Here is a 21,117-nt window from a genome sequence, read left to right on the forward strand (position 1 = left end):
GATTTTAGGAACAATTGGCAACACTAAAACGCACGGGGAGTCTAGACTTCATTATAAAAAGTCTATAGGGATCATTTGGAGCCAGATTAAAACCACATTGCCTGGTTGATGTGAAACATTGACATGTTTGAATCCCAACAATGTTTACCAAACAGCTGCGTCACCCCTGACTTCTGTTAAAAATAAGGCCAAGAAGACAAACTGAAACAAAACGTAATCCTGCCAGATGCATGCATTTTAACCTCTATATATGAAGATATTCTCACTGAGGTTTAAACACTTGTTTTCAATACAGTCATGCTTTGAGAAAACAAGGAAAACAATAAATAAAACAAATATCACAAAAACTATACAAGTAACTACAACATTCCACTTATGAAAATAAGCTTAGATACAGAAAGTTACAGAACAATTTTCTTTTTCTCAAAAGAAATTTAGATTTTCTCAGAGGAATTAAAGTGAACCTGCTGTGGATTATTCCACTCAGATGGGTGTAAAAACAGTTTCTCTAAATTCTGACGTACTAATGGACTTTGCCAACTGAGTGATAGGTATGGGAAAAAATCAAACAGGAAAAGTCCAAGGATAGCTTTATAGATGAAAATATACCAATGGATAAGTTTGTGGATTTATATAAATCCAGAGACTATACATTTCAGTAGTGAGTATAAGATTTAGAAGCTATTATGAACCGTATTGCTCCATGATAGACTGCATCCAACAAACTTTTAACATCAATTTTTATGTTTGGGCTTATATATTTCAATGAAAGAAAGTGGAACTTTCTTCTGGTTATCAAATAGCATGGCCTTCTTCTTAACCCTTTAACTGCCTTGTCGATATCGAAACTGCAATTTAGCAGTGGTTAACTCTGTGGTTACTGCAGACAGCTAAGCACAGCATTGACTGCTTTTGCATGGTAGTAAATTACAGTATCATAATAATAATAATAATAATAATAATACATTTTATTTGAAAGCGCCTTATCACAACACCCAAGGACACTGTACAGGCAGATAAAAACATTAAAAACAGGGAGCTAAAAAGTACAAGCATAAGATGCCACAGAAAACAAAACAGCAGGAAGTAAAATAAAACCAAAGGAAGAAAAGGAAGAGAACAATATTGAAGTGATGCGTAGGAACTAGATGGGATAGGACTGTCTGAACAGGAAAGTTTTGAGTCTGGATTTGAAAAGAGGGAAGGAGTCCAGAGTACGGAGATCCGGAGGGAGGGAGTTCCAGAGGTGGGGAGCAGAGCGACTAAATGCCCGGTTCCCCATTGTGACCAGACGGGCCGAGGGAACGGAGAGCTGGAAGGAGTGGGAGGATCTTAGGGAGCGGATGGGGGTTTTAACGTGAAGGAGATCTGAGATGTAAGATGGAGCCAAGCTGTGGAGGGCCTTCATGGCCATAAATATATGTCTAACCATTAATAATATTTTTATCTAAACATCTAAACACTGTTTACAGAAATACAAAAAAAAATGTGAACCTAAAATGGAGCCCTGTGGCACCCCCGTTTCCAATGCTTAGGTGCTGTGATTACCGGCCGCTGTGTTTTATATAAAGCCTGCAATGTGACAGATAATTAGAAATAAAAAACAACTTACAGCATAATAATAATAATAATAATAATAATAATAATAATAATAATAATAATAATAATAATAATAATAATAATAATAATAATAATAATAATAATAATAATAATAATAATAATAAAACATTTTATTTAGCAGCGCCTTTCTTGACACTCAAGGTCACTTTACAAATAATACAAAAGATAAATAAAAAGAGAGATGAGAATACAAAATACATATACAGGAACATAAAAAACAATCATGGATAGGGAAAAGAGCAGTGTATCATTATTTGATAAACCAGCTTTTGACCAATATTATTTAAACTGATAAATTAGTAGTTTTAAAAGTTTGGGAGTGTGGTGTTAATTGCTGTGCACACCAAAGGTCAACACCTTTTAATAGAGGAAAAACTAAGGAAGCTCTTCACATATCAGAGCTGACGATTTCGAAAGAGAGAACAAAAATATAAGAGTCTAGTTCAGCTATAATGTCTACAACAAAATGTTAAAGATAAATTGAAAAGTTGTCGGTTCCTTACGGACAAATCCATCTAAAAAAGTATGTAGATCGATTCATGGCGAGAGATTGACCATCAGAGAAGACATCAAACAAGGATCCAAAGGTGAGATATATGTTCAAATAATTAAGAATCTCTTGCTTATCTATGCAAAGAGGAGTTTAAGGTATTGATAGCAACTTAGTGTTCATTGATTGCCAAAATGTCCTTTGTTTTTCTAAATATTCTGAGCTAAATAATGATCTTGTACCAGGGGTCTTTAAAATTCTAGAGAGCCACATTTGCACCTGCTCCTGCTAAATAACTTCAGTCTGGAGGCATATGTAGAAAAAAGGGAGTCTGCAACAACAACACAACTAAAGTTTTGGTCCCACACTACATCATAGAGTGTTTGAGGGAAATTTAAAGACATAAACCTTAAGCTTAAAATTATTATTTTCTGTTATTCTCTTCTATTAATGGAACAAGTATGAAAAACATGTTTGAGCCATAATAACAAACACAGAAGGGTTAAAAAGGGCTGTTCCAATGATGTCTCAATCTATATTTTCAGTCCAGAAAACTTGCTTCAAAAACAACAACAATAAAATAGCAACACAATCTACATTCTTTATCCTTTATATTCACCAAACATGGCTCATTACTGAACAATAAAAAAGAAACAAATTAAAGTACCTGTGAAGGATCCAAGGAGCCACTTTTGGGTCTAGAAACACTTTTGTAGACCCCTATTATATATCATTACTAATCTAAGATATGGTTACAGTTGATAGAAGTAACATTTGCTTATTTTGTGGAGGGAGAGTATCCTTCCAGATGGAAAAAAAACAACTAATAATAATAACTAATGATAAAACTAAAAATAATTGCACATTTATTACAATAAGTGTATTTTCCCTAATTCTAAGCAAGTAAATAAGGTGATCTATTTTTTGTACTTGAAATAAGATAACAGAGTAGTTTTTTACTCATATTAAAAGTAAATAGTCTTAAATTTAATTGGAAATTATTATACTTAAGTGCCCAAATCATGGGAAATAGACTTACTTAAAAAAAAAAAAGGAAAGAAATTACTTCTATTTAGTTTTTTTGCAGAAAAAACAGAATGTCCTGAAGAGATTGTTGGTATCAACACAGCTTTAAAAAACAATATCCGTCAAAATGTTCCTGTCTGCTTAAATACACACCATCTAGAGGTATTTTGGTTTCTTCAGTGGTAACCTCACATTCTTTGGAGTCAGCAGGTCCAAATGTGAGAAAGAAACATGGTCTGCTAGAAACAGAGAGCAAATATATGACTTCAAAAAATATTAAAAACAGACATTTTCTGTTTTTAGAAATATTAATCCATATCACATTTGAATAAGTTAGTCCGAAAGATTTAAGAATATGGCTTTGAAATAGAAAATGACAACAGTTCAGTAGAAATTAGGGGTTTAAGTTCATGTAACTGAAAAGTGATCCTGAACTGCCTGATTCTTATGACATCATTGGAACAGAGTCCTACAGAGCATTTATATCCCTTTCTTTTTCTTTCTTGCACTCTTTTTGAATGGAAACCTATACGTCATTACCATCCGCAGTCTACATTTGTTAGTTCATAAAAAAGAAATACCCACCGGATTGCTTCTTTAATTGTCAATCCCCTTTCTTTTTGTCTAACATTCGTTTCAACAGGCCATTGGTTTTGATTTCACACGATTATGGCAGATGATGGTACAATCCTCCCCATATAATTGAATACCTCTGCTCTTACTCCATCAAAACACAGTGATACGGATGGAGCGAACGCGCCGGCTGTCACCGTTTCTGTCCACCTCAGCAGAAGCGGCTGGTTTTATAGGGCTGGTAAGGAGCGGAAAATGTGAATAAGCGATTTTGGAAAGCCTGACTCCCCTCTGCAGTGCTAATTTAGTGTGAGAGCTAAGTGGCTCATTTTTATGTGAACACCATTGTGTTCCCTAACTGTGCAGCAAACAATTGCTGTTCCAAGGCATAGAAGGACACAAAGTGAACAATGGAACAATGAGGGCCTTTTTTCCCTCTCTTGCTGCCTGGAAGGAAAAAAAAAGAGATTTTCACAAAAACAAAAAAAAAACAAAAACAGAGCTGTGTAATTGTTTTCTGAGGCTGCGATTTGGATATATTAAGTGCTGCTTATGTTATATTTAGGATAATGTTATGCCCAAAGGGAAGTATAATATGTCTATATAACAATGGCTCATGTTTGTATAATGTGTGCACAGCAGGTATCAGGCCGTGCTGCCTGGTGTTGATGTTTACAGAGATCAGCGATTGGGTGTTAAAGCCATCTCAGGCCTTTGCTCTCCCCACAACCATGAGCTTTGGCGCTAAGCAGCCTTACCTGACACTGTCTATTAGTGGGAGTGGACACGAGTCAATGCCACACTGCACACATGGACAGGACGCGCTCTCCCTCACTCATTGCTGCACTCTGTCTCTGCTTGCACAGCTCAGCTTTCTCGTTCTGTCTCCCCGCTTTTTTTTGCATGTCTCTTCTTTTTCCTTTTTACAGAAAGCAACGGTATCTTGGGCGTGCGCCGCACAGCTCATTCTGAGGCATGTCATCAATCAAAATGATCATATCAGGTTTGCACACAAAGCTGAATTCATTGTGAGGAGCGATCATACAGGAGATTTCGTCCTCTCTCCTGCTCAGTTTGGTTACATATTATCAGCCACTGTTTAAAACTTTGTTTCACTCTCAGCCTTTCACAGCAAAAATCATGTCAGGACCTATTTCCCCCAGTGCCGCTTGTGAAGGCCTACATCTGTTTGTGATACACAGTGTAACACAGCACCTCACCCACACACTAAAGTAACAGATTCACAGCACGACGAAGAACTGACACTGTGCACTTTCCCCAGAAGGTTGCGCTCTTAACGACTACAACCCCACCACCGTGAGTGCAAGCAGCAACGACCCCCTCCTTTCCCCTCCTTTTCAGCACCTCACCCTGCTTACATGGACAGCCCATAATAGCAGACATGAATCTGTGTCTCCCCTTGCTCCAAACAGATGCTGGCTGTCCATAAATCACATGCCTCCATTTTGTTGAGGAGAACAAAAAGCGTTGTTTCTGTGGGCCTGGTAATAATCCCCGTGCCCCATGTTGTGTTTTGTCTCTGGACGGGCTCTCGTCTCCGCTCTCCTCTGTCACACTCTGGCTTCTCCACATGCATTACAATAGAGGCAGCCAGGTGATGAATATTTCTGTCTCGCCTGCCGTTAAGATTTCATTAATCACCTCAAGACTTGAGTGCAAAGCTGTGTACCTGGCTGGCCAGCAGGCTGCGGGGCCCTCCCCCCGTGCTACCTCCTGGGGACGATGAGCAGCCATGTTGCGTTATGTTGTGGCAGGCCTTATTTGTTGGATTTGTTTCTCTTCTCTCTTCCTGTTTGTGTGGTTCCAAGAAACCTTGCTCCTCCCAAAAGGATGGTTTTGCTGAAAGAAGTAAAAAGTTAAGCCATTACAGTCCAACAGCAAAAAATAACTACGGCATGTCAGCAGCTGCCTTTTATGGTAAAGTAGTTGATCAATATTAACTGACTCAACGATTATTCGGCCAGGTGCAGAAATGTGTATCACCCCAATGCCTGCAAACACAACATTAGAGTATGAACTTCAGTGCTACAAAGTGAGATAAGATAATAAAATACCCTCAAAAGTTCTGCATGACCAGCAAATATAGTTAGAAACAACACAGTCATCAGCGTAAAAACTTTACATTTAATGAAATATCTTAACAGAGACTTTTCTTTAATTGTGTTATGTAAAAAACTAATGTTTTATACAAAAAACGTACACCCTTTAAAGCTGCATATTTGTAAACGAATATGAAATAAACTTTTTTCTGCTGTTTTTAGCTTTGCCCTTACGTGTTTGCAAGTATTATCCTAGCTTCAGTTAATTATGCTCTGTACTTTGATTGGACCTTTCTAAAAAATGTGTATGCTTCTATAAAATCATTCAACCCTTTAACTGTAGCTCAGTCTGCATGTTTTTGTCCTCTGGGTGGGTTAACCTCTGTCGACATTTCCAAGATTTCTCCGCAGCATCCTTTTCCAAATTTGTTGTTGCACACTTAAACCTGTACTTATTTTTGTTGCTTTCTTCTAAAATGTGCTTTTTTCTTACAACTCTCCCCCCAAAGAAAAATTTGTACTTCAGTTGTTCTGTGAGGTTCCTCGAGAGCTACTTAGCTGTCATTTCTTAGTGGGTTTGCAAATGTGTCATACCTATAAAATGCAGAAGGAGCATGTTCTGTAAGATATTAAAAGCTTGGGGCAATGTTTGATAACTTAACTCTAAATTTCTCCTCAACTACAGCATATTCCTGACCTGTCTGCTGTGCCCCTCTGTCTTAATGATTGTGTATTTTCATTCTTGTTCTCTAGCAAACCTGCTTCACAGAACAGCTGGATTTGCTAATGAATTGCAGAGACTTCATTAACTTGGGGACATCTTAGACATCTACAGATATATATTGGACACTTTTTTATGATTTATATGTACCCTTTAAATGCAAAGTCGCATGAAGGAATTTACTTTTGCGCGTACTCTTTGACTTTTAATGCTTATACCATACGCCATAGTTTATGTGGTTCATTCACAGTTTAACCTGACCAAAACCTTCCCCAGCTTTTGACTCCAGGTACAACGCACACAACTATTTCCTTGCTCATCTTTTCTTTGCTGTGCTCCTCTCCTTCTGTTTTTCTTCTTTTACAGCACGGGTGAGGCGGTAACAGATGGAGAGACAGAGTGAGGGGATGATGAGGACGTAAAATGTGCAACGTTTACTCATTCGCTTCTTTATTGTCTTTCGCTGCAGGAGCCGGAGTTCCGGAGTGAGCGGAAAACAAACTGGTGGGTACAAGGTCAAGGGCCTCCCGAGCCTCATTCACTAACCAATCGGCCTTGATAGGAACCACCAGCTGCCAAGGATTCACTCACTCCCTCTCTTTATCTTCTTTCTCTATCTACCCTTGCCTTCCCACCTGTTCCCTCACTGTCACTCAATTTTTACACTCTTCTTGCTATTTACTCACTGGCCTCCCCCTCTCCCCTCTTCTTCCTGTCTGTAATGCCTAGCAGTGATGGATAGACACGTGCTGGCGCACAGAGGAACCTATTTGGACTGACATGTCAGCCCATCTTTATCAAATGTTGCAGAGGTATATTCTCTTGCTATGCTTCATTACTCTGGAATGGCGGGCCCTGAAATGTTTGACTGCTCTGTCTTCTCTCTTCAGAAGCCCGCTCCACTGCTTCCTTCCCTCCACCCCCCTCCTTTCTCCAATTTAGCCGCTGTGAGCTGTAGGATTGGAACTCTGGAGTGAGTGTAAGCATTGCTGTCCCCTCTTCGCTGGTTGGCCGAAAGGAACACAGCAATGCTTCGGGGGGTAGATATCGATTCCTGCTGCATGGTTGGGGCACTAACGAAATCCCTCCCCTGCTAACTCCCATCTCATGACAACCAGCTGGGAAGCTGAGCAGCCATTGGACGAGCCTAAGCAGTGCCTCTGCCAATCAAAGCACCACTGATGGCCCCTGTTTGAACATGACCTCAGGATGACATCACTAGAAAGGCATTAAAGTAATAAAAGGCTTGCTAGTACAATACAGTAAAGGGCAGGGCAACATAAAGCTTCATCCATCAGAGCATATACAGAATTCAAATAGAGGCTTTTCACTCTTAGTTGAACGAGAGGTCATCCCTCCCAGAGCGTTGTCTCCTGAAAAAACTTCCCTCCCTCAGTCTATCAGTTCTGTCGTAATGTTTCTAGTATATCTGCACTGCACACCTTGTCAGGAAAATGGGGACAGGCTGTGTGTGTGGGGATGGAGGTATATTACCACCTAGGAAGTGGGGATCAATAGTAAATCCTCTTGAGCTGTAGGTATTTCTCCTGAGATGTGGCGACTCTGAGTCAAATCAATGAAAAGCACACTGAGCTTCTTGAGCTTGATGGAAGTTTGGACTGATGGGAATCCATCCTGAGATGAGTTATAGCACCTATCAAAAAGGAGAGAGGGACCACCGTCCTAAATCAAAACCGTTCAAACTTTAGGTGGAGTTTTACAGCGGAAATGTGTCCCTGCAGGTCAACAGTAGATCAATTAGAGCCGATCCATGAGGTCATCCTGATATCACCACATATATTTTGACTTTACCAGATGGAATGTATTTTTAGAGAGTCTTCTATATTACCCAGAATATTTATTCTCTATTTCACTGAAAACTTTTTAAAACTGTCCATGATGAGTGTGTAGGAGGAAATGTCTGTGTTTGACATTAAAAATTATGACTAAATATCTTTTCACGGACAAAACATTTGATAACTCAGGTAATAAAAATTCTCAAAACAGGTGTAGCTTTGACATATTTACCACAAAGAGAAAAGAGAGCTTAAGTTAGGATTATAAACTGGTTTCCTGTAAAGTCAAAATGTTAAGTCTCAGACTTTAGATTAAAAACTCACTTGTGCCCTACAGGTTTTAGACTGGATTTGAACTCCACGTCTGACACTCAATTTTTAGAAACAGTTTTTCTTATTATCATAGAGAGGGGAAGAAACACCTCAAAATTGGAGATTTGCAAAATACAAAACAATTTTTAAAAAGATTTTATGAAAATGAATATACATTTTTTTATCCCTTTTTAATGTGTTTATTGAGACCAAAGGACAATGTATAGTTTTGAATTCTTGGCCACAGCTATTCAGACTCAGAGCTGCTACATATGTTATGGATTTGATCAAATAATGCTTATTTGAGACATAACAGACTTGAGACCATACTTGGACTTGGCCCTCAATGACTCGGCACTGGGACTTGAATATGCTTCTTAAAAACTGTAGACTTACTTGGATTTGGGAAACATATCTAGTGTTTTGCAGCAAGAACTCTTCAACATTTCTCAGCTTTTCCAATGTGAAACAGAGTGCAAATCAATTTGAAGTCACGGGTTGTAATAATTACTTACTTTTATTAAAGCCTGAACAAGCATCTGAAAGGATGATGAAACACATGGAGCTGAGAACCTTGCTTCTTTGAAACATAAATTAGCTAATGATATATAATCCTGGCAGTTTATTGAAAAATAATCATAATACCTTTGATTTGTCATTGCAATTCTTCACTAAAACACAATTTTTGCACTGGATTTAATCCATCATCAGATTTGAAATGGTGATCTTGCAAGCTTTACAGAATGCAGATGTAAAGCTTGCTACCACTGTTATATTTTTTCATCACACAAAGGCTGTAAGAATATTACTGTACAACTTTATCTGTTTAAAACCCTAAAAAATAACTTTGATGAGATTCTTCACGCTCAGAATCAAACAGATTAACTTTGTCCTTCATCTAATTATGAATGAATATTTCCACTGAATGTATTTGTATATTTGAATGAAATCGCTGTAAAACAGAAGTATTATTCATTAGTGGTTTCAGGTGTTGTGTTTGCAAATGAAATGATCAATTCTTGATCTCGTCTTTTGTTATCGAGGACCAGGCCACAGGGGCAGCAGTTTCAGCAGAGCCCCCCAGATTTCCCTCTCCCCAAACATTATCTACAGCTCCTCTGGGGAAAGACTGTAGCGTTCTGGAGCCAGTCAAGAAACATAGTCCTTTCTGTGTGTCCTTGGGTATTTCCTGAGCTTTCTATTGGTGGTATGTGCCTGAAACACCTCCAGGGAGGTGTCTACAGGACATCTGAAAAGATGTCCAAGCCACTTCAGCTGACTCCTCTTGATGCAGAGAAGTTACTCTACACCGGATCTCTTGCGGATGACCAAACTCACCACCCGATTTTTTTCAGCCACCCTGCAGAGAAAGCTTTTTCAGCCTCTTGTATCAGGGATCTCATTCTTTCTGTCATTATCTAGATTTTATGATCGTAGGCGTGGGTAGGAATGTAGACTGACCATAAAATTTGAGAACTTTGCCTTACTTCAGCACCATGGCTTCTGGGTTAGGCACTTCAGAGACTGGGCCTATTTGGGGGTTGGCCTTGTATTTCCCTTTTAGGTTGGGCCCTGGGTTCTCTTGTCTGCCCTTCTTTGGTGGGTGTGGCTATCCTTATTTCTGGCCTCCTTGTGTCCCAGTGATCTGGGTTGCCTTTGGATATCTGGGGCTCACGTAGATTCTTTATTGATCCTGGGCCCTACAGGGCTGGTCTGAGGTCACCCACACTTGCTAATGAGCATATTTTCCATCTGAAAATGATTTATAAATCCTTTCTAAATGAGCATTCCCATACATTCAACCCACAGAAGTTTGTTTCCAGGCATTAATGGATGCACAATAATGCTAAATACTAAGCTGAAGCTACAGATATATAACACAGCATTTGTCTAATACAGGTGCAGAAGCAGACTTCTAGGAGCTATTGTTTATTTTCTGCTTTTCTGTTTGGTTGGTTGGTTCTAACCCTTTTTCCTATGGCTCTCATTCCTTAACTCTTATCCCATTTTACTTTCCTACAGTACCTCCGTTTCAGTCTCTGTTGAATGTGTTTTTTTTTTTCCTAAATCAATTTAGGGAAAGGTAAGCAAATTTTTTAAGGCTATTGTCTAGTTTTTGGAAATCAATTCCCACAGCTATGTTGGAAAAATAGCACAACCCCCCCAAAACTCTCCATTACAACAACAGTGGTGCAGTGCTAGCTTTATGGCTGTGGCTGCACCAATCTGTCTAACTATGCAAGATGTTTCCAAATCAGAACATCTCTGGCCTTTGACCCCAGAAATCTATCCAGCAATGGTTAGGAACAAGACTGTTAACAGAGGTCCACCCTAGCTAACAATAAAATGGACAACTTAATGCAGGATTAATTTGGAAATGTTATTGTTAACAGAAAATATTAATTGTCAACTGTTTCAAAGAGTGAAAAACAACTTATATCAAATGCAAATAACATCATCTCTCTACCAAGAACATTTTCTGGTATAGATATGTAACCTGGTAATCATACTTTGGTCCTTGATCCGGTGGTAAAAAGGATCCCTAGTTCTGAATAGCGTTTTGTTAGTCTGGAAAAATGTGTTTACAATGAAAAGACAACAAAATAAAAATATTTGATTTCTTTATAGTAAACATCCTGGTGACTGATGTCACAGGGTCTGAAGGTAAGATAACAGTGGGGATTAGCCCCATATTGTGCTATTAAAAATAGCACAGAACTTTATTTTTAATTCTTGGATAGAGGTGAGAATATTTACAATATTAGCCCCATGTTATACCTTTTTAAAATCTTTTTCAATTAAATAGGGATTTACAGTGAAACTAAATAACTACTTAAAAAAAAAAAAAACAAGAAATGTATATGTGAGTTTTATTTGTTTTAAACCAAAGCATGTCTCCTATCTAGGTATATGAGTGGAAGTTGTTTCAGAAATTGCCTCAATGAGCATTAACCAGGTTGGAGCCAAACTAGAAGTTCAGGCAGTTCAGCTGCCAGATTTGTTGCAGTCATACTGAAGCCACTACCCCCACAATCCGTCATTCAGGCCTGGCTGGCCTTTTCACAAACAACCGTTTGGCTCCATAATCCATGACAGGAGATGGAGGCAGTATGGGATCAAAGGCAAGGCAGGAGACCCTAAAGAAGCCATAACTCTGGTGTTTAATTGTGTTTCAAGTAAATGCCACAGCCCCCCCCCACCCAGACGTCTGGGGATCATCTGCCCTTAATACGGGTTATTGTCATTCTATCAAACAAAATCACATCTGAACCAAAATATTTGGATTCACTCCATGCTGAACACTAAATTAGGGAATAAATGTAAACTGGGGAGCTGCTTTATGACATGCACAATAAACATACTGTAAAGTAGATTGCCATCGGTACATTTCTTTAAAAAGCTGCAGAGAAATGTCTGCTGGATGTTGAAGGCAGAAGTCGGCTTGCTGTAAAATTGCTTTCTAACTAGAGTGAAACAGAGTGGCTCTTGTGTCTGTGATAATTAGGGCCGTACTCTGTTTTGCATAATCGCCTAGAAAGATTAAAAAGGAATTCAGATGAAGCATTACCAAAACAGTGATAACGGCACAGGAGGACGTTATCAATATATCTGTTTCAAAACCAGGATTTTTATTTTTTTGTCATATTTTGACAACCTCTATAGCGCATTTAACCTTCAGTGTCTGTTTCTCAAATGAAATTGCACCGTGAAGAAAAAAGGGAAAGAAATACTCATATTACCGTGAAAAACGATGGCTTTTCTCTGGAACAATAAGCAGTCCTTGAACTTCACGTCATTAAAGTGAACGCCATCATTTCCTTTCATTAAGATGACTGTGTGCAGACACATATTGCAGTTGGAAGGCGAAGCTGCGGCAGGAGACTCATTTAAAAACCGCCCTAATCTGGAAAATGATCCTAATGTTTCTCAAATGTTATATCCTCCCCAACCTTTTTGTGTGCAAGATGCTTTTAGAGAGCTGTAAGTTTTCCAGGCGTTTAAGCAAATTGCTCCTTTGAAAAAAGAAAAGAGAAAAGAATAAAATATAAAATGCACCCTGAGTGCTGCTTTTTCTGTTTTCACATATATTGCCAATATTTCTGACAATAAATACTGAAAAACTGGATAAAATTCATATCGTTTTTCCCCTTCCTTGGTAGATTATGGGCATTTCATGCAAAAGAGGGCCTCTCGTAAACTGTGAGTTTCTGCTACTGCTGCTTCTTTGTTGGTGTCAAAGTTTAGAAATAGCCATGCCCTGTTTTGCTCATTTGACTCAACGGGTGTGAACAGTCCCTCATATCCCTGTCTTGTCTATAAGAAATGAAATGACTTTAAGACTGCACAGCGTTGCCACAGGCAGGTTGGCTGAAAGGCTATTTCGGGAGAAATGGACATGGACATAAATATCCTCGCGGGGTGCATTGTAATAAAAAAAATGAAGAAACACAATGTTATGAAATGCAGTGAAACATAAAGAGGAGAAGAGGCAGGGGTGTGTAGGGGGTGGTGGTGGAGGGCAAATATCCATCAAATTAACACATCAGTGGCTTTGATTGTAATCTCTGGGCCCTGGCTCTCGCTCTGCCACGCCAGACAAGCAGCCAAACGTGATTTATCAATGCAAAGCTAATGGCATCAATATGAATCTAACTAAAAATCAATATTTCATTACCAAATTGTTAGCGAGAATGAAGAAAAATGGCCGCGGCCGGAGCGCTCTCCAGGGTAGGAGCATCTGGAGTTCAATGTGACAAGATGAGCGATGCATGACTCGGGGCTCGAGGAAGGACACGGCGAGGACAGGACTCAGTCTGGGCACACTTTGAACTCTATCTCTCTCCGTCTTCTCTGCCTCCTTCTTCCCCTCCTCCTCATTTTCAGACAACTCTGACAACGTTCCTCTACACCCCACCACCACCACTTCCCTACACTTTATTATGTTTTTTCCGTTCACTTCCTCTCCCTCTTTTCCTCCTTTCATATCTTTATCACACTGTTTCCTCTATCAATCTCCGCCTCGTGTGTCAGCGAGGGTGTCGGCGGAGGACCACACAGTGTTTCGCATTCCTCCTCAATTAATTACCAACTCGAACATGGAGACTCTCAATCTCTCCCACCTCTCCCGCTCACGCACACAGAGACACACATACACGCATGAAGCCCATTTCAATTATTTTTTGCCTCCTTTGAAGACAAGTTAGCATTTTTTTATCTATTCCCCTTCCCCTTCAGTCTATCCCTACCTCACTCCCTCCCAGTGGATATATCTCCCAAGGCTCATCACACGTTCCCCTAACCAGCGCTGCTTGGCTTCCCCTGTAATGAGTGTGAGAGAAAGAGAATGTAAGAAATAAAAGAGAGGGAGGTAGGGTTGATGGCTAAAAAGCCTAGATCCCGCCTCTCTCAGATGTGACCTTCACTTTATTTATATTCTAGTCTTAAGTAACGAGTATTTATTGGTAGGGCCCGTGATTGTAGAGCTCTGTCAGGTAAGTAATGATGCACCTTTGTGCTTGTGCAGCAACCCTGGGCGCAATTAAAAACAAACACCCTTTTTTTGTTCCCCTTTCCATCATTCTCCAATCAGCAGTGGCGGTTCTTGCATCAGGGATACCCTGGGCGAGGCCTTTCTTCAGCTTACCTCAAAGTAGCAATTTCTTTCACTGTAACTCACTAAAAAAAGTGGAGCCCTTCAACTTTCTTCTTGTGGATTGCAGTAAATTCATTTTATTAGACATCTTGCAGATGATTTAATTTTTAAACTTAAAATCAAAATAACCTTGTTAAATATGGTATTACCTTCGGATAAATTAGTTTTTTTTTTTTTTTTAAAGCTGAATTTTATTTCACCAACTACTCCAAGGTCAATCATATTTGATCAGTAATTGCTGGATAATTTTTAGTAGGCTAAAGGATCTGAAAAAGCAAAACATTGTGTATAAATAAATTCAAGGACGAATTCGGAACAAAGTCATCTACAGGGATGGAGGACAATTTTAAGATTCGAAAAAACCACAACCAGTGACTCATTGAGAAAACTTGAAGTGGTAATGAATTTTCTCAGAAATGGCCAGCCTGCCAAAAGTTCTTCACACAAAACAGAATATTAGCTCATTAGAAAATATTTCATAAACATTTAAAGCACTGTAGATCTCACTTACCTCAATTTAAGATGGTGTCCTTGATTCAAGAATAAAAAAAAGACAAAAAAAGGAAAGGAGAGATCCCTTTATAGTCCCACAGTGGGGAAATTTGTTCTCTGCGTTTAACCCGTCCCTAAGGGAGGAGTGTGCTGCCACACTGAGTAGCGCAAAGGGAGCAATTTCAGGTTAAGGGTCTTCCTGAGGCACCCAGAGGGACAGTTGAAGTTTTGAACCAGCAATCTGGTAGCCTCTCCTTTCCCTTTAACCACTAGGCCCCCAACACATTTCCATGGGAGCATTTCAGGACAAATACCATGATGAAAAGAACTAAAAGTCATGTCTTTCATTTGTTCCTGATCACCGGGACAGTACTCTATCTAGTGACTAGACAATAATAGACCATTTTGAAATAGTTCTGTAAAGTCTGGTGTGAAACAGCATTTTAGAAATAGAAGGAGGGAAGTGTGATGGTCTGGGGCTGCTTTGCTTCTTCAGGTCCTGCAAAATAAAAACAACAGAAGAGCCTTTAGGTTTACTCATTAGCAGTTGCTATAATGAGTTTTCATCCATTTGTGACCTTAGAGCCATGGTCTCAAACTCAGATCTGGAGGGCCAGATTTGAGTTTGCCTGACAATAAATAACTACTTCACTAGTTATGCTGATAAAGCTAATATTGGAGACAGGTTTTGAGACAGAGGTACCGGTACATCTAAATGTTGCAGGATACAGGCCCCCTTGAGAAATTGAGTTTAAGACCATTTCCTTGGAGACTGGCGATTTCAGTACAAACCTTAAGCTGTTTGCGATGACATCACATACCATTTAATAGGAGGCTCAAGCATCAAAACCTTTCAATTCTCAAAAAAAGTCTACATCAAAATTCCTCATGGACAATGTAAAAGGCTGGTTAACAGTTATAGTAAACTGTTTAAGGCAGTGATCCTACAAAAACCGGAGAGACCAGTTTTGCCTTCGGACCAAGTTGGTTTATAGTTTTTTTCTTTGTTCAGGTAAATTATAATGTTACAATCTTTTTTTTTTTTTTAGATTTATTCTATCGATCTTTGTCTATAATAAAAAAAAAAAAAGATAATTGTGAACATATACAATAAGTGTGCAAAAACTAATGTTATTCTAGTCATACCATTTCTAAGTTAGTTTGTCCTGTACACACTTATCACTGTGTGGTTGTTCTTGGCCACCAACAAATATTGCAACACTGCAATGAGTTGAAAGATGAAGTCTACAGGGTCATCAGGGCTGATGTACCCTCCATCTAGGAGGGCAGCTAACATCCATGCAGACCCCACGAATGCTGGACACAAACAGTTTAAACTTTCAGCTTTGGGATGGTGCTACAGAGCTGCTGTACAGACTGTGTATTTCCCCAGGCTGTCTTTTGGTTAGACAAACTGAACGCCTTAAAGTCTGAGCATTAAGCATATTCCACTATTATAACAACAAAAAAAGCAGCACAAATAAAAAGACAACATAAGAGTACATTTTTATACACATAATGTTCTTATTTTTCACCTGCTGTTAAAATATTTATCATAATGTCTAAATAGTATGACTATGTGAAACAGAAGTCAAACTCATTGTTTGTACACATGAAATTGGCCAGTAAAGCAGAAGCTTATCGTATATTTCATATTTCAAATTGTGCTTTAAATAATCTCCATTAAATAACAAACTTCCGCTTTGAGCAGCTATTGGGGATGATAAGATATCATTAAATCCCCCAAAAGAGCTGTACATTAGGCCTTTAAGCTGTAAATTACATACCAACCTTAGAGCAACAGCAGTTTCTGCCTATTTTCCTACAGTACTTGGGGCAGGTAAATGCCCCTTAACTAGACATGTACAGTGAATAAGCCAAACAAAATTTAAGGTAAAACTGACAGATTGCAGTTTACTTAGCGCTCACTAGAGAGTGTTGCCCTGGGCAATGAGCCATACAGTGTATATCACAAAACTATTGCTGCCCATCAGTCCACTCACATGCTCAATTCCTCCCTTCTTTGGTGTTTGGACTCTCTTGTACTGCTTTCTTCTTACTGCAGTCTCCTCCTATCGCTTCCATCTCATTTATGTCTCCCTCGGGAGATGGTGGTAATGTCCAAGAGGCCCATTTCTCTCCAGCAAGGACCAGACAGGTCCACTCCTTCTGAATAAAAAAAAGAGTAAGGGGGGGGGGATTGTAAAACATGTGTCATTACAGTGTCAAAACACCAAGCAAGCACAATGACTCCATCCTCCATCTTTCGCCTGTGATGTTTCGGAGGGAATTCATCCCCTAATTTATGGCTCATGAGATAAGCATCCCTGAACTGTTCTGGTGCGCTAAAGGCCCTGGCAATGACGAATATCTTACATGGGAGAGGCAGCTAATATGAATGCTAATACTGCCCCTGACATACAGTAAATCGACCCCGGATGTGAAACATATGCAGTTTAGGATAAAGTGTTTCATGTTTCCATTGCAGGGAGATTAACCTGCGATGGATATTATTGACATTTTGGCACCATGGAGCAAGACTGTGGGTAGAAGGGCATGTGGGTTGAAAGAAAATGCCTCTACACTATACTGTGTAAATAACAATAGCAGCTTCATTCTCCTCCTATACTTCTGAATCACAAGCAACCAACTATATGGACTGCTGGTTCCTTGAACCACAACAACAAGAATGCAATACTTCTGAAGCTTAGAAAAAGTAATCCCATAATTCTTTAAAAGGATTACAAATACTTTGGATCTCCACTTTTTTGTCAAGTTAAAACCATAAATAACAATTCATTTTACCCTGACATTTTAAGTAATATACCACCTCATAATGGCACATAGTTGCAAAGTAAAAGGGAAATATTTGCTTTCAAAATCATCTACAAATAAAAACTTGAATGTGTTGCATTTATTTCCATTCAGCCCCTAAATCAATGCTTTGAAGAACGAGCTTTTGTTGTCATAACGGAGTTTAGTCTTCAATATCTAGTGATTTTGGAGTGCTATCACATATTTCAAATGGGATGTAGGTCTGCTCTAATCATCCTAAACCATTCTAGGCACTGTATAAGGTTAGGATGGTTTCCTTGGCAGAAAGAGAACCTGAATCAAAGGTGTTTCGAATAAGTATGTAAGTAGTAAGTAGGTCAAGTAATTGAAAAGGTCATTTTTTTCCCTTAAAATTGTCTATTTTCCCTTTAATTAAGCAGATAAATAATATAATTTCCCCTTGAAATAAGAGGATTCACATTCAAAATAATAACAAAAATCAAAAAATTAAATTGCATAATGTTCAATTATCTGATTTCAAGGGCAGGAATAGTTAGTCTTAGTTAATCTAACAGATTGAATCTCTGTTAGATTCAATATTTAACAGAGATTCAATCTCTAGATTCAATCTCTAACAGAGATTGAATCTGTTAGTTCAATCTCTAATGCTATGGTCTCTCTGCTTTCTCTCATAGTAGCTTTGCCTCGTCTGTTCCTGTTTGGCTGTGACACCATCCTGGAGAAACATCAGCTGTGCTGCTTCCATCAACACCCTTGTTTATAGATGCTGGAGATTGGCCTGTTTTCCAGTGTAGTCCTGTTTCTCTAAACATGACTGGCTGGAGGTGTTCTCTTCATCCTCTGATATGGGAGTTATCTCAGAGCTCGTCTGCCTTCCTGTGTGTTTCCTGGATGGGGCCGCCTTTTGCAGCTGCTTTTTGTATATCTGCTTCTGTCTCCTTGAACCCCATTCGGCCTCGGCAGATGGCCGCTCACACTGAGCCTGGTTCTGCTGGAGGTTTCTTCCTCTTGAAAGGGAGTTTTTCCTCTCCACTGTTGCTACAAGCATGCTTATTGTGAGGGATTGCATTTGAGTCAATGAGTCGATGCAATCAACTGGTTTTCCTTAGAAAACTTTGAATCAATTTGACTGTATGATCTGGTTGAATTGTAAAGTGCCTTGAGATGACATGTGTTGTGAATTGGCGCTATATACATAAACTGAATTGAATTGAATTATTCCAGTGAAAAACTATCATAAAAACCTGCCCAAACTAAGGGCAAATGGAATGATTTTAAGAAATGGATGTTTATTTTTGGATCAGTTTCTTCTGTGCAGTAATATTCTGAACTGGTCTATTGTTTTAAGTCTTTACGAACCTTTGGTTGATGTTTTTCGCTACTTTTCTCTAAGAATCTCCCTTTGCAACATTATAGTGAAAGTAGTTAAAACACGGCTATAAAAATACTAAGATGTGGCTGCTAACCTTAACCGAGTGGATGAGCAAGGGGAATATCAATTAGGGAAACTGTCTGAATAACTGTGAAGGAGCAGCAGAGACCCAGACTTCAGGTGGGCAAATTTTCGAACATGGCAAGTTTAGCCACAAATCACGTGGATGACACAGCAGTCTTGTTGAATAGGTTTCCCACATCAAATAAGACCAAAATGTAACTTCTTAGAAACAAATCAGACTTGAAACAATCTGTTCCCATGATGAGATAGGATAGAGACATTATAATGGTCTGGGCCCATTTGTTTTTTTGTTTTTGTTTTTTTTACCAAAGACATGAGCTGTTCAGAGTGACTGGTAAAATGAAGTTAAGATGAGTACAGCTTTGGAGATAATCTGTTAAAGGTAAGAAGAGGCCTGAGATTGGCAAACAGGTTTACCTTCATGCAGAACAACAAGCTTAGACATATAACTAGAGCTTCAAAGGAATCGTTTAGATCAAAGCATATTCATGTGAAAAATACTGTATGTGTCTTCCCTATCTCCACGTTTAGAGTTTTTTTCCCTGCAAAGAGGTTTGATACCCCAACCTTGGGACTGAGGTTCATCATCCAGCAACACAACAATTAACAAATAGTCAGAAATCAAGAACTGAAAACTAAACAGGCCGAATACAATTAACAATCTCCAGAAAGACATTACAATATTCTGAGCAAATAGCTACTCTGTGCCGAAGACTCAGCAAAGATGTAGTGAAAATGTGGTAGAGATATACTGTATCTTGAAAGAGGTGCATAATTAATCGTGAAAAAAGAGTTCAACAAAGTACAGTATTAATTGAAGGAAGGACTTTGGTTGGAACAAAGTCAAAAGTCTTTGTAGAAAGACTTGAATTCATGTCTTAGAAGCAAAGAAAACAGGACATTTGTTTTTCTTAAATAACCCAATATAAAGAATAATAAAAAATAAAGAGCGCATCCCATGTTTTATATAGTTATCAGTTATTACAGGTACACTGCAAAAAATATAAATCTCAATAAGTTATTTTTTCTTAAAATAAGTGTGTTTTTCCTTGATTTGAGGAGGTAAGTAAGACACTTTGCCAATGGAACAAGACAATTTCCTTTTAAAATAAGAAAAAACTATTTTATCGTCTTATTTCAAGTAAATATTATCTAACTATCTTATTTTAAGAGTGAAAATACTCATTCCATTGGCAAATCATCTTATTTACCTGCTCAAATTAAGGCTAAATATACTTAATTTAAGCCATTTTTTACTTATTTCTGGATTGTTTTTGCAGTGTACATAGCTTTAGGATGTTGGTTACAGGGGCTGAGTATAAGCAGAGACTGAATGGAAGAAAAGACAGAAGTAGCATTTCCTTACTTTGGTTTAACCAATAAATGATCTGGCCTTTAAAATGATAAGGATTATAGAAAAAGAAATAACAGATACTGACAATAAAATGTGGTCAAATCACATCATATGATTTTAAATTCAACTTGCTGCGACCCAATAATGGAAGCATACAAAGACCAAAGTAAAGGACACATCTTACAAAAGAACCAACGTGTTGAAAAACTGTTGAATTGATGCCTTGTTGTAGTGAAACCTCTTTTGAAAGGACAAATGGAAACATGTCATATAATTTAGGGAGTTCAGACATCCAACAATGTCAGCAACACTGTCTTCAAAACATTGACAAACTGTCATATGGTGGGTGTTAGAGCGGCAGGCACCCTTGTCCCATTGCATCTGAAAGGGCCCAGAATACATGATTGCATCACTTTTGCTGTCAGGGTATTCCAGCACGTCACACTAATAGCCCACACTGATATGAGCTTTATTCAGCAAATAACCTGAAGGCCATGGAGAATAAGTTAGCAACACTGGTGACCATGAAATACAGGAACCATTAAAAAGATACATTTTAAAATAGTTATTGTTATTGTTAAAGTTATTGAATAGGTCAGAGAATTTAAATAATTTATTTTACTGATAATGTCTATTGTAATGCTATGTTCACATCATATGTGATGTAAGCAGCAAAATAGCGCCTGCTGTAGACATTAAGGTCAGCCGGGCTTCAAGAGCATCTTTGATGCACCTGAAGCGCGTCCAATTAAATGTTTACAGCGTCTG

At 38.6% G+C, this 21,117-nt stretch overlaps 1 long non-coding RNA gene across 4 annotated transcripts; it reads right to left on the reverse strand.

The window, feature by feature from the left end:
* Nucleotides 1–3,209: 3,209 nt before the first annotated feature.
* LOC119785580 lies at nt 3,210–14,933 on the reverse strand. 4 transcript variants are annotated; one of them, XR_005281056.1, is made up of 6 exons: nt 14,763–14,933; nt 13,845–13,917; nt 7,985–8,144; nt 5,681–5,721; nt 5,400–5,569; nt 3,210–3,375 (listed from the first exon to the last, which is right to left on the reverse strand). It is a non-coding gene; the product is annotated as an uncharacterized LOC119785580 (long non-coding RNA). The 4 variants fall into 4 exon arrangements; XR_005281054.1 differs by having other exon boundaries at nt 5,676–5,721; nt 14,763–14,930; XR_005281057.1 differs by lacking the exon at nt 13,845–13,917 and having other exon boundaries at nt 5,676–5,721; nt 14,763–14,929.
* Between the last annotated feature and the right edge of the window lie 6,184 nt (nt 14,934–21,117).

The sequence above is a fragment of the Cyprinodon tularosa genome, unplaced genomic scaffold (genome assembly GCF_016077235.1).
Source record: "Cyprinodon tularosa strain WSP-4 unplaced genomic scaffold, ASM1607723v1 ctg107, whole genome shotgun sequence".
NCBI lineage: Eukaryota > Metazoa > Chordata > Actinopteri > Cyprinodontiformes > Cyprinodontidae > Cyprinodon > Cyprinodon tularosa.